The sequence below is a fragment of the Bos indicus x Bos taurus genome, chromosome 8 (genome assembly GCF_003369695.1).
Source record: "Bos indicus x Bos taurus breed Angus x Brahman F1 hybrid chromosome 8, Bos_hybrid_MaternalHap_v2.0, whole genome shotgun sequence".
NCBI lineage: Eukaryota > Metazoa > Chordata > Mammalia > Artiodactyla > Bovidae > Bos > Bos indicus x Bos taurus.
The window spans coordinates 15076700-15090858 of NC_040083.1; the positions used below are offsets into that span (position 1 = coordinate 15076700).

Below are 14159 nucleotides of genomic sequence, written 5' to 3' on the forward strand. Positions count from 1 at the left end.
CCTGCATTGCAGGCATATTGTTTACCATCTGAGCCACCAGGGAAGCCTAATACTGCATACCTAATTCCATCCAAGGTCAGGAGTTTATATTGCAACTCATATGAAATTGCTTTTATCAATTACTGATTTTCTATTTTCAACCTATAAACTCATCTGCCAATAATCTTAGTACAAAGATGCTGATACAGACATTCAGTTCAGTTTGGTCACTCAGTGATGTCCAAATCTTTGTGACCCCATGGACTGCAGCATGCCAGGCTTCCCTGTCCATCAACAACTGCCAGAGCTTGCTCAAGCTCATGTCCATTTAGTCAATGATGCCATCCAACCATCTCATCCTCTGTTGTCCCCTTCTCCCTCTGCCTTCAATCTTTCTCAGCATCAGGGTCTTTTCCAATAAGTCAGTTCGTCACATGAGGTGGCCAAATTATTGGAGTTTCAGCTTCAGGATCAGTCCTTCCAATGAACACTCTGGACTGATTTCCTTTAAGTTTGACTGGTTTGATCTCCTTGAAGTCCAAGGGACTCTCCAGAGTCTTCTCCAATATCACAGTTCAAAAGCATCAATTCTTTGGTGCTCAGCTCTCTTTATACTCCAACTCTCATATCCATACATGACTACTGGAAAAACCATAGCTTTAACTAGAAAGACCTTTGTCAGTAATGTCTCTGCTTTTAAATATGCTATCTAGGTTGGTCATAGCTTTTCTTCCAAGGAGCAAGCATCTTTAATTTCATGGCTGCAGTCACCATCTGCAGTGATTTTGGAGCCCAAAAAATAAAGTCTGTCAGTGTTTCCATTGTTTCCCCATCAATTTGACATGAAGTGATGGGACCAGATGCCATGATCTTAGTTTTTTGAATGCTGAGTTTTAAGCCAACTTTTTCACTCTTGTCTTTTACTTTCATCAAGAAGCTCTTTAATTCTTCATTTTCTGTCGTAAGAGTGGTGTCATCTGCATATCTGAGGTTATTGATATTTCTCCCGGCAATCTTGATTCCAGCTTGTGTTTCATCCAGCCCAGCATTTCACATGATGTACTCTGCATATAAGTTAAATAAGCAGGGTGACAATATACAGCCTTGATGTACTCCTTTCCCTATTTGGAACCAGTCTATGATACAGACGTAATTTCTCTCAAAATAGCAGTTTTGCTTTTTTTTTATTCTTTCATACTATCTCATAGTTATCTAATGATGACTATGACTGGGCTGTCTAGGACAGGGGTCCCGTGGCCCTGTATTTAATGCAGCTGTGGTCCTAACTTTCAGATGGTAGCCAAGTTCTGCTGACTGTACCTCTGAACTTTCTCTTAATCCTCCCTCTGTTTCATTATCCCCTCTTCCCACCGCCACCCACTATGTTGCTTTAGGCTTATGTCTGGATTCTCTTCTGTTCCTTTTCCAGTCTCTCTTTGCAGCCCATAATCTGCTGTAGAATCATACCCACATCCTAATGTATTCTTTACTCATTCTAATGTAGTCATCATATCTTGAACATGACAAACTCTGAAGTCATTTTTATTAGAATTTGAAATGTTATACCTTTTATTTCTATAACATTTCTGATACTCCAACATCTTTCCCCTACACAGACATATAACCTTCCCACCAACAACCCTTCTATCCATTTTCTAACTGTCAAATTCGTATCATACTGAAAGGCCCAGGGGAAATATTTTATTCTCTGTGGAGCCTTCCCCAGTTCCTCAAAATAGAACTCATATATTCACCCTTGCTATTGCCTTGCAAATGATGACACTGTGAGTGCAAGGTATTTCATAGTAATTATTTACACTTAAAAGTTTCAAATACTGGGCTCATCAAGGGCAGAGCTATACCTTAGCCAACTTTGGATCATTGACTCATAGCATGATACCTGGTAGTAGGCTGTTTAGTAATTGGAATGATAGATAACAATTTTGAGCACTTGTGAAACATGAGCTTAGATTGAAGTGTCTTGATTTCGGCACTACTGGGCTTCCCTGCTAGCTCAGCAGTAGAGAACCCATCTGCCAATGCAGGAGACTTGGGTTTGATGCTTGCATTGGGAAGATCCCCTGTAGGAGAAAATGGCAACCCACTCCACTTTTCTTTCCTGGGACATCCCACGGATACAGGAACCTGGCGAGCTACAGTCCATGGGGTCGCAAAGAGTCAGACAGACTGAGTGACTGAGCACACATACGTGCTGTCCTCGAGGGCACTGTGGAACTTTTAGCATCATTCTTGTTCCTTCTCCATTAGATGCCAGTAACACCTTCTCCCAAGTAGTGATGGATAAAATGTCTTCCATCATTGCCACATGGCCCTTGGATGGGAAGAATTGTCCCCAGCTGAGAAAAACTGACTATTGAAGCTCATCTCATGAGGCAGCCATACATATTATTTTTTCTCTTTTCTAAGAGAGGAAATTGTGGCTTAGGTGATACTGGTAGGTGATATTAAGACCTTGATTTAAACTCTAGGTGTCTTCAGAACATGTGTTCTTAATCACTAAGCTGCATTGTATTCTAATCCATAGCTGTTGAATACTTTAATATCTGACATCTAGTCTCATTTCTTCATGTCATGCTATTGATGGAAATCTTAATTCACTTCAAGATTTGAAGAGTAATGAATTGTTTTCAAGTTTGAGTGAAGATAAGATATGATTGTGCATATATGCCTAACCAACACACACCTGGAGTTTCTGAGAGTCTTTATTAGCCTTCAACCCAACCTCTCATTCCCCAGAGGAACCTCTTCTGTATCTTCCATGCACAAAGATGTGGATGTCACAATAATGATAGTTTAATTTGAACATTATTTGTAAACAAGTTGCCCTCTTGGAGACAAGATAATTTTAGAATGAGCACAGAACTAAGAGGTGGGAGACGTATGGTCCCAGGTCTGCCACACACCTGCTCAACAGCCCACATCCTCTCATAGACCCAACTTCCTTCTCTGAGAAATGGAAACAGTAATTACAGCCCTGCTCACCACACACATAATTATTCACGTCTTTCCTTAAGAAGACAGTACTAGATAAATGAGGACCAGTACTACTGTTTTGTAGGCATACAGACATTTTGTTTGTTAGGCTGAAAGGGGCTGTATCTGGTTAAGAGTATTCATACAGGAAAAGTTGGACAACTAACTAGTAGGATAGCGATATCTGCAAACAGTCTCTTCTGCTCCATGCGGATGCGTCTTATTCTTCAAGACAACCTCACATCAGGAATATCAGTACATTTCCTTTGGATTTTAATATGTAACATATTAAAAAAAATAATATCATGGTAGTACCAATGATTTATTTATTACTGTTGTTCCTTCCCCAGTACAGAAGCTCAATAACTGAGGGGCTATATTTTTAAGTGTGTATGTGTGTAATTAATATCTCCTAATCCCTGAACTATGACTCTTCTTGCCTTTTAAAAAATATGTCTTGGTGCCATTTCAAAACCTCCAGTTCAATACTCATTAGTATTTGTTAAATATTAATATATACTTTGAGGGAAAATGCATGCCCAAAGCTTCCCTTCTGAATTGTCAAGGCTTTATGAATATTGACTGGAAAGGAGGCTCTTGGATGACCCATCCTTATTTAATATATGCATTTATATCACCCTGATCCTACAGCTTGTGATCCATAATGAAGAATTGATCTTAGCATTTAGATACACTTATTCATTTCCAAACTCTTTCCCTATCCATTAACAATAAAGTAAAATAATGTATTAATAACTCCAGCATCTGCTCTTAAACTCTTTCTGTGCTCTTGAGGAGTGGTGTTGTGTGGGTACTTTTATCAATCTTTCCTCAGTTGCTTGAATCTTTTCTCAGCTATTAGAAATCAAGCTTGAAGGAGAAACCTTCATGATTTGTTAAGTTATATAGCCGTTGTGCTGTACCTGGTGTTCAGTTCAGTTGCTCAGTCATGTCCAACTCCTTGCAACCCAATGGCCTGCAGCACGCCAGGCCTCCCTGTCCATCACCAACTCCTGGAGCTTGCTCAAACTCATGATGTAGGAAAACTTTGTCTTTTCTTAAATGTATAAATCTTTGCTATTATCTTCAAATGTGATTAGATATACCTTCACACATTTTTATTGTTAAAAATGATTAATTGATTCAATGTAAATAATTAAAGCCCTATAATTTTTCATGGTTTGCTGTTATAGAAGCATCAAAAACTAGAGTGGTTTGGCTTTCTTTCAATGTGTTTCTCACCCTATAAATGAGAATCAGAATAATCTCATATGGGGTATTTATAGACTATATAAGATATAGTTTAATATATAAGTAATAAATAGTAAATAAGGCAATGGCTTTTGTGTTACTTCAGACATAAGACTGAGAAGCTACAAATGCTCTCCAATGAGTCTGCAGGTTAAATTCAAGATGGTAAGTAGAATAATGACCCCCTTCAGAGACGTCCACACTGAGTGTGACATTGTGTCACATGTCACTGAATGTGACATGTGACATGTCCACAGTGAATGTCCTAGTCACTGAAATCTATGAATTTCTTAATGCCATCTGTTGTTGTTGTTGAGTCACTAAGTCATGTCCAACTCCTTGTGGCCCCATGGACTGCAGCCTGCCAGGATCCTCCGTCCATGGGGTTCTCCTGGAAAGAATACTGGAGTGGATTGCCATTTCCTTCTCCATGTTCCATGGCATAAAGGAATTAATGTTCTGGATGGGTTTAAGGTTGCTAATAAGCTGACTTTAAAATAGGGGAATTGTCCTGGGTTATCTGGGTAGGCTCAGTGTAATCACAAGGATGGTTATAAGTAGAAGAAGGGGGCAGAAGAGATAGAAGCAGAGGGCAGCATGAGAAGAACTCCATCCCACTTTGCTGGTTTTGAAGATGGTGAGAGGGGTCATGATTCAAGGAATGTGGAGGTCTCTAGACGCTGGAATGGAAAGATAGAAGAAGATTCTTTCCTCAAACTTCCAGGAGGAACATCACCCTGATATATACCTGATATACCAAGTGAGCATTGGGTTAGCATTTTGTTAGTCATTTAAGATCTCTATTAGTATGACTCCCTCAGGAGATACGTCATTACTTCTGGGACTTCTGAGTTTGTGGATTTTGAGTTTTTTTGGTGGGGAATACCCTTAATGGAACCTCTTTGGGAGACATTCAGAGACTTCTGTCCTGCCTCAGGAAGCTCATGCTTTACCTGGGGACGAAAGACAAGTCAGTAAACACAAACTTGTCATTTATTACAGTAAGTGCTTGCAGAGATGTGCACTTTGTGACTGTCCTTAAAGACATAATCAAACCCATCTCTGACATATATGCAAAATGGACAGTTGAATTTCCTCTCTTCCCAGAACCAGAGTTACACTGGGTGAACGTATTCAGACAAGGACACAAAGAGGAATTCAGTAAGTCAGCGTAGGCTAGGTTATGGCACAGTAACTAGCAATGGACCCTGTGACAACAGGCTATTTCTAACTGATACTGTGCTGCTTGTTCATGGACACTGGCAGAAAGTTTCTTCTATACTGACCTTTTTCTAATACTCTGGTTCATATGCACTCCAGGACAAAGATGAACTGGAGATTCTCAGACTGGCAATGAACTGCTTCACGTATGAACTGGAGTCAATGCATGTCATATTTATCTGTAGTTCATTGGCCAGATAGAGAAGGTGATGGCACCCCACTCCAGTATTCTTTCCTGGAAAATCCCATGGACGGAGGAGCCTGGGAGGGCGCAGTCCACCGGGTCTTGAAGAGTCAGACATGATTGAGCGACTTCACTTTTACTTTTCACTTTCATGCATTGGAGAAGGAAATGGCAACCCACTCCAATATTCTTGCCTGGAGAATCCCAGGGACAGGGGAGCCTGGTGGGCTGCCGTCTATGGGGTCACACGGAGTTGGACACAACTGAAGCGACTTAGCGGCATCAGTAGCAGCAGCATTGGCAGAAATAGTTACATGGTCCAGTCCAATTGCAGACAGCAGGTAACTAGAGGAGAGGGTGTCAGGCAGGAGTTACTGTATTAAGGAATGTGTGTACCCAAAACATGGAGGAGGGCATGGCAACCCACTCCAGTAATTTTGCCCTGGAAATCTCTTGTACAGAGGAGCTGTCTGGCTACAGTCCATGCAGTCACAAAGAGCTGGACATGATTAAAGTGACTTAGCACGCACACACGTAACTAATACAAGAGCAGCATTGTTGCAGCGATCAACCCTTATATTGAACCAGGACATGCATTTTCACTCTCCACTCAGCTGAGTGCCTTCACCTGAATATTAGTAGTAGTCAATTTATTATTACCCAATAGAATGTCTAGGTTATACCTGTTAGACCACAGTGTTTAAATTGCTGATATTATCTTTTTCTATACCTGGCTTACTACTGTTTTGAAACTGCTGAAAGAATGGTTCGTGTAATGTGTATCATAATTGTAAAAAGAAACCAGATGTTAAAAGTCAAATTTCTGCTGAATCAAGTGTCAGTATGCCTTTAAGGAAGGAACAGTTTGGAAAGCAAAGTGTAGAACCACTTAGAAGCACTGGTTCATGCATTCAGTAAGCATTTACTAAACCCTTACTGGGTACCCAAAATGTGCTAGGTGATGGGTATTAGCTCAGGCAAAATAGACAAAGTCTTCACTGTTATAACCTGGGAGAAGATTAAAAAAAAAAAAAGACCAGCAAATTACAGAACACTGTGATAACCACTGAAATGAGAAAGAGTACAGAGTGCTCTGGGCATGTGCAAGAAACTGGCCTAACCCAGACGTGATAATAGGCTGGGGAGATCGTGATCTAAGCTGAGGGTTAAGGGACAGTTAGAAATTAGTTAAGTAAAGAGGAGGGGAGGGTTAGCATAGAATACCGAAGGAGAAGGGGAGGAGTACTACAAAGCTAGCATTAAGTGTACAGGCCTAGAGGCCAGATACTGAGACTTGGCTGTTATCTATCTACCCTCTCAGAGGAATAATGAGGCCGCTTTCAGCAGTGTAGACGTCCCAGCTTCCTGTTACTTCTGCACCATGCCGTGTGTGGGCTTGATGTAAAGGCCTTGTGATACTGTTAGATCAGTTTTCATTGTCTGGCTCACTCTACAGTTAGAAAGATTTCTTCATCCAATGCACATCCTATTTTGAATTGCAGTGGTAACTTGGAATGCATTGCGTTTTCGTCAACACAGGTGGTGTTTTTCTGGGTTGTGTGGTACACACACAGCCACCGGCTGGCTTTTCACATTCCAGATTCTGTATTGCACCAGGGACTGATTTACTTACAACTGGGAGGAAAAGAGCTGCCTTAAGTGTTTGCAATTTGCTATGCATAGTTGTTTCTTTTTTTTTTTTTAATATATATTAAGCCAAATTTCGGAGAAGGCAATGGCACCCCACTCCAGTACTCTTGCCTGGAAAATCCCATGGACGGAGGAGCCTGGAAGGCTGCAGTCCATGGGGTCCCTGAGGGTCGGACATGACTGAGTGACTTCACTTTCACTTCTCACTTTCATGCATTGGAGGAGGAAATGGCAACCCACTCCAGTGTTCTTGCCTGGAGAATCCCAGGGACGGGGGAGCCTGGTGGGCTGCCGTCTATGGGGTCGCACAGAGTCGGACACGACTGAAGCGACTTAGCAGCAGCAGCAGCAGAAAGCCCAATTTATGCAATTTTAAAGTGAAAATTGCTAAACCATCAAGCAGAAGTGTTTTGCTCGGTGTGTTTTTAAAAAGTAGAGTTTTCTTATCCATTCATCTGCTGATGGACATCTAGGTTGCTTCCATGTCCTGGCTATTATAAACAGTGCTGCGATGAACATTGGGGTACTGGTACATGTACACAATGGAGTATTACTCAGCCATTAAAAAGAATACATTTGAATCACTTCTAATGAGGTGGATGAAACTGGAGCCTATTATACAGAGTGAAGTAAGCCAGAATGAAAAACACCAATACAGCATACTAACACATATATATGGAATTTAGAAAGATGGTAACAATAACCCTGTGTACGAGACAGCAAAAGAGACACTGATGTATAGAACAGTCTTATGGACTCTGTGGGAGAGGGAGAGGATGAGAAGATCTGGGAGAATGGCATTGAAACATGTATAATATCATGTATGAAACGAGCCGCCAGTCCAGGTTCCATGCACGATACTGGATGCTTGGGGCTGGTGCACTGGGATGACCCAGAGTGATGGTATGGGGAGGGAGGAGGGAGGAGGGTTCAGGATGGGGAACACATGTATACCTGTGGCGGATTCATTTTGTTTTATTTTTTTTATTTTTTGATATTTGGCAAAACTAATACAATATTGTAAAGTTTAAAAATAAAATAAAATTAAAAAAAAAAAAAAAGTAGAGTTTTAAAAATGGAAGTGCTACATTGGAACTTCTTGGTGGTTTAGTGGCTAAGACTCCGTGCTTCCACTGCAGGAGGTAGGGGTTCAACCCCTGGTGGAGGAACCCCTGGCCATACCGTGCACCATGGCAAATGAATAAAATTAAAAATTAAAAAAAAAATTTTCAAGTAGGGGCTAAAAGATAATTTTGACCAAATTTACCTATTGGTGGTGGTGAAAAATTTAAACATAGAAACCCTGGTGTGGATTTTGAGTTGTTCTTTTTTTCCCTTCATATTCCCTAAGTATATTTTCTGCCTTATGCTTAGAATGGGGGGAAGAATCAAGCAAAACGATGTTATGTAAAGAAAAACTAGTGTGACCTGCACATGACTATTTAGATCTCAACTTTGCAAAAACGTACTGTAGAAATTCCCAGCAAATCATGTTTCTCTTGTTGCATCAGTTTCCTGATCTCTCACTGCTATTTTGAAAGGATTATAAATGAAGTCATGCCATTTACAGTAACATGGATGGACCTACAGATTATCACCCTAAGTGAAATGTCAGAGACAAATACCATGTGATATCGCTTATATGTGGAATCTAAAATATGACACAAATAAACTTACGAAATAGACACATACTCACAGACATAGAGAACACACTTGTGATTGCCAAGGGGGAGGGGAGATGGGGGAGGAAAGGTTGGGGAATTTGGGGTTAGCATATGCAAACTATTATATATACAATGAATAAACAATAAGATCCTACTGTACAACATAGGCAACTATATACAATATCTTGGGATAAATCACAATGGAAAAGAATATGAAAACAAATATATATATATATATATATATATGTGTGTGTGTGTGTGTGTGTGTGTGTGTATGTATAAAATAGTCACTTTTGCTATACAGCAGAAATTAATACAACATTGTAAATCAACTATGTCAATAAAGTTTTTAAAAAAAATGATTGCAATGGAGACAAGTAGAGTCAGTTTGTATCAATTTAACAAAAGAAAAATGAAGGCTATGCAAATTTAAGGTTTTGTTCTGCTCATTATTTATTTGCAATCTGCAGAACTTGGGGAGGTCTGAGAACACAGTAATTTGTTCATGGGGTAAGGTTTAAACTTGGAAGTATCACTGGGAAAAATGATTGAAAGGAAAATGGTATCCAGATGCCTGGCAAGGTGGCAGGTGAAGGATTAAAGAAAAGGGGGATGACACGAGGTGGGATTTTGAAACCAGGCATGTGGCAGTTGGAAGTTGATTCAGCGAGTTTATACAAAGCACCTTCTATGAGTTAGGCACTCTCTGAGACACTGGGGAGACAGGAATATGGCATGGCTTCTGCCACGAAGGACTTCATTTTCCAAAGATGGAGAGACATTAACAATGTAAGGTGAATGTAACTGAAATGGAGACACTGCTAAACTGTTCTTCAGGCCTAGAGAATTAAGAAACCCTATGGACATATTCCCCCAACATATAAGGGGAACTAGGAATAGCTCTGCAATTTCTAACTTCAGTTTCAGAAATTTATATATAACTAGAACTACTTTGTAGTGATGCTTTCTAAGGCCCACTTGACTTCACATTCCAGGATGTCTGGCTCTAGGTGAGTGATCACACCATCATGATTATCTGGGTCATGAGTGATCACACCATCATGATTATCTGGGTCATGAAGATCATTTTTGTACAGTTCTTCTGTGTATTCTTGCCACCTCTTCTTAATATCTTCTGCTTCTGTTAGGTCCATACCATTTCTGTCCTTTATCAAGCCCATCTTTGCATGAAATGTTCCCTTGGTATCTCTAATTTTTTGAAGAGATCTCTAGTCTTTCCCATTCTGTTGTTTTCCTCTGTTTCTTTGCATTGATCCTGAGGAAGACTTTATCTCTCCTTGCTATTCTTTGGAACTCTGCATTCAGATGCTTATATCTTTCCTTTTCTCCTTTGCTTTTCTCTTCTCTTCTTTTCATAGCTATTTGTAAGGCATACCCAGACAGCCATTTTGCTTTTTTGCCTTTCTTTTTCATGGAGATGGTCTTGATACCTGTCTCCTGTACAATGAACCTCATTCCATAGTTCATCAGGCACTCTGTCTATCAGATCTAGTCCCTTAAATCGATTTCTCACTTCCACTGTATAATCATAAGGGATTTGATTTAAGTCATACCTGAATGGTCTAGTGATTTTCCCTACTTTCTTCAATTTAAGTCTGAATTTGGCAATAAGGAGTTCATGATCTGAGCCACAGTCAAAGCTAGGGGAGGTGATGGAATTCCAGCTGAGCTATTTCAAATCCTGAAAGATGATGCTGTGAAAGTGCTGCACTCAATATGCCAGCAAATTTGGGGGAAAAAAATCACTGCAGATGGTGACTGCAGCCATGAAATTAAAAGATGCTTACTCCTTGGAAGGAAAGTTATTACCAACCTAGATAGCATATTCAAAAGCAGAGACATTATTTTGCCAACAAAGGTCCGTCTAGTCAAGGCTATGGTTTTTCCAGTGCTCATGTATGGATGTGAGAGTTGGAATGTGAAGAAAGCTGAGTGCTGAAAAATTGATGCTTTTGAACTGTGGTTTTGGAGAAGACTCTTGCAAGTCCCTTGGACTGCAAGGAAATCCAACCAGTCCATCCTAAAGGAGATCAGTCCTGGGTGTTCATTGGATGGACTGATGCTGAAGCTGAAACTCCAATACTTTGGCTACCTCATGCTAAGAGTTGACTCATTGTAAAAGACCCTGATGCTGGGAGGGATTGGGGGCAGGAGGAGAAAGGGATGACAGAAGATGAGATGGCTGGATGACATCACCGACTCAATGGACATGAGTCTGGGTGAACTCCGGGAGTTGGTGACGGACAGGGAGGCCTGGCGTGCTGCAATTCATGGGCTCGCAAAGAGTCGGAAATGACTGAGCGAATGAACTGAATTGAGAATTACTTCACTGTTTGGTGATCAGAATAATCAAGGTCTTTGAAGATGAGCAAAATGCCGGGAATGTCTGTAGAGTATTGAGCTGGGAGATGAGAGTCATAGGGGCAGGTAGAATTCAAAGGGAGACAGCACAGTGGGGTAGGAATTTCTCCCCTTGTTCTTTCCCTTGTCCCCTCTGCCTTATTTCTGAACTCTTCTGAGTACACAGAACCTCACACAACCTGAAATTTAGCCTAAAAAAGACTTGATATATGTACACCTCCATATGTGAGGCTTCCCCAGTGGCTCAGCAGTAAAGAATATGTCTATGATGCAGAAGATGTGGGTTCAATCCCTGGGTCAGGAAGATCCCCTGGGGGATGGCATGGAAACCCTCTCCAGTATCCTTGCTGGAGAATCCCATGGATGGAGTAGCCTGGTGGGCTACAGTTCACGGGGTCACAAAGAGTCAGATGCGACTGCAACGACTGAGCACACATGCACGCCCACACACTACCATATGTGAGATAGGTAGCTAGTGGGAAGCTTCTGTACAGCACGGGGGAGCTCAGCTCAGTGCTCTGTGATGACCTAGAAGGGTGGGATGCGAGGCAGTGGTAGGGAGGTCCAAGAAGGAGGCAATATATATATACATATAGCTGATTCACTTCATTATACAGCAAAAACTAACACAATATTGTAAAGCAGTTATACTCCAATTAAAAGGAAAGATTGAAGATGCTGGCTTTGGCAAATAAAGAACTGTATTAGAGAAATAGAATCAATAGACACAGATACAGACTAAGAAGTCCCCACATACAGCCTTATCTACCTTTTTATTCTGTTGTGGCCCTCATTAGATTGGGATGATGCCTACCCACATTGGGCTTCCCTGGTGGCTCAGCTGGTAAAGAATTGTCCTGCAAGGGGTTAGTGGAAGAAATGGAAGTTTCAAAAGCCATCTTTAAATAAAACTGGGCACCAATAGTGGTGACTATTGTTATGAGAGAGGTTTTAATAACATGATATTTATCTATGGTAGGTATAAACAATCTTAGTTGGAGGCATTTGCATTCAGAGTAAAAACGTATAGGTTTATTTTTAACAACTTTATTGATATATAATTCATCAGTTCATTTCAGTCGCTCAGTCATGTCTGATTCTTTGTGACCCCAAGGACTACAGAATGCCAGGCCTCCCTGTCCATCACCAACTCCCGGGGTTCACTCAAACTCATGTCCATTGAGTCAGTGATGCCATCCAACCATCTCATCCTCTGTCATTCTCTTCTCCTCCTGCCTTCAATCTTTCCCAGCCTCAAGGTCTTTTCAAATGAGTCAGCACTTCGCATCAGGTGGCCCAAGTATTGGAGTTTCAGCTTCAACATCAGTCCTTCCAATGAACACCCAGGACTGATCTCCTTTAGGATGGACTGGTTGGATCTCCTTGCAGTCCAAGGGACTCTCAAGAGTCTTCTCCAAAACCACAGTTCAAAAGCATCAACTCTTCTGCACTCAGCTTTCTTTATAGTCCAACTCTCACATCCATACATGACCACTGGAAAAACCATAGCCTTGACTAGATGGACCTTTGTTGACAAAGTAATGTCTCTGCTTTTTAATATGCTGTCTAGGTTGGTTCACATTTCATATAATTCACTTATGTAAATTGTATACTTAAATATTTTTTGTTTTTTTCAGACTTGTACAGCCTTCACCAGTATTATTGTAGATATTAATATTAATATTTTTCCATATATCCGTCTCATTTTATGTTGTACAAATAGTCTGTCTTTCTGTGGTCTTTTACTCTCATGGTATCATGTTGGCATGTAAGGATTAAAGAAAAGCTTTGCAATCCTATGCTTCATGTAACCTTGGATTTTATAGACTAGCAGAAAGTGAAGGGTCTTGTTGAGGTAAACTGTTTTGTTTAGAAGCAGACCAAGCAGAAAAGTTGAAATGTATTATGAGAAGTATGACATTATCCATTTCAGTCGTATGCTATGTATTTCACAACGATGATTATAGTGTCTGAACTATCCTTACAGTCTACATAGAACAAAAAAATACATCGGTTTAGGCAAATATAGAGATATGTAAATGTTCATTTATTAGGTTTCGAAGTTGAACAGATGAGCAATGATGCACAAGGGACTCACATAACTTGATTATTTAGTGTTTTTCTGGCCTTGACATGTGACTCTTGAGATTTCTTCCAGCGTAGAAAATCACTTCAACCAGAGCTGTGGGCTTGGCTAGGCTCCACAGGGATGAGAAACAGGAAGGAAGAAGAGACATGATCATAACAGATAGATGGGAACTGACATCATGGCCCATGAGTCTCACATGTAGCTCAGGTGAAATGATGTGCCATAAATTAAACCCTGTGATTCCTATTAAAAATCTGCCATGTAAGGTTGACTGAACTTGGAAAGAAAAAAAAAGGTTCAAGTCAAGGCATATATCTATGGGAGTCAGGGCTGCCTTCAGCTCCGATAGGAAACACTGCTAGCTTCATATAGACAATAAGGAGACCTGTCTCCTTATCAGGCCACCAAGGCCTTTCAGCCTGGTCTTGGAGTCCCTGGGGGCCAGCAGATGGTCAGTAGTTGAGCATAGTGGCTACATCTGGTGCGGAAGGCATCATTGTTTACTACCCTTCCACCCCTCCTCATCCCACTAACATTTGGCTTGGCCGTGTAGCTAATACCGCGTGGCTGTGGTATTGCATTCTGGGAAGAGGCTGTAAGAGCCATGGCATGGTTTTGACATTGTTTTTTTCCTCTCTGTCATGGAAACAGCTGTGTGTAAGATGGACTTTTTTTTTTCTTTGTTTTTTCTTTGTTGTAGACTTCAGACTATTTGAGAAGCCAAACACTGCTAACCAATAGTCAG

The 14159-nt window shown here is 40.8% G+C and overlaps 1 protein-coding gene across 2 annotated transcripts in view; it reads left to right on the forward strand.

Annotated features, from left to right (window-relative positions):
* LINGO2 (leucine rich repeat and Ig domain containing 2) overlaps window positions 1-14159 on the forward strand; it is a 1450974-nt gene that overhangs the window by 396988 nt on the left and 1039827 nt on the right. The gene's annotated exons all lie outside the window — the stretch shown is intronic.